Genomic DNA, 324 nt, shown 5'->3' with positions numbered 1-324 from the left:
CTTGGCGCGAGGCCAGCCGAACACGCCCTCTAGTATGTCAACAAGTTGGCGGCCTCCTACACGCCCACACGCCCACCCGCCCACTCCAGGACTTTCGTCATCGTGTTTTGTCCCCTTTCCATCAGTCTTCCTTCCTTCCCGTTCTACGCTCTATCGATTCAGGGGCGATATCTGGCCGTAAGGAGGCGAGAAGAGGCTGTGCTGGCCTGGGGCTTCTGCCCTTCGCCGAGAGCCCTCGTATCGACTGGCCAACGGCACCTTTAGCTCGTTCTCCCTCTCAGAGCTTTGTTTCTTTCTCTGTCCCTGCCTTCCGCGCGCTCTCTC

At 59.6% G+C, this 324-nt stretch overlaps 1 protein-coding gene across 1 annotated transcript in view; it reads right to left on the bottom strand.

Annotated features, from left to right (window-relative positions):
- LOC119593392 (Krueppel-like factor 13) overlaps positions 1 to 324 on the bottom strand; it is a gene marked incomplete at its 3' end in the record, with an annotated part of 64,105 nt that overhangs the window by 61,733 nt on the left and 2,048 nt on the right.

This window comes from Penaeus monodon, chromosome 32 (genome assembly GCF_015228065.2).
Source record: "Penaeus monodon isolate SGIC_2016 chromosome 32, NSTDA_Pmon_1, whole genome shotgun sequence".
Taxonomy (NCBI): Eukaryota; Metazoa; Arthropoda; class Malacostraca; order Decapoda; family Penaeidae; genus Penaeus; species Penaeus monodon.
Note: the sequence above shows the minus strand (reverse complement) of the source record. Positions and strands in the feature narration are given on the sequence as shown.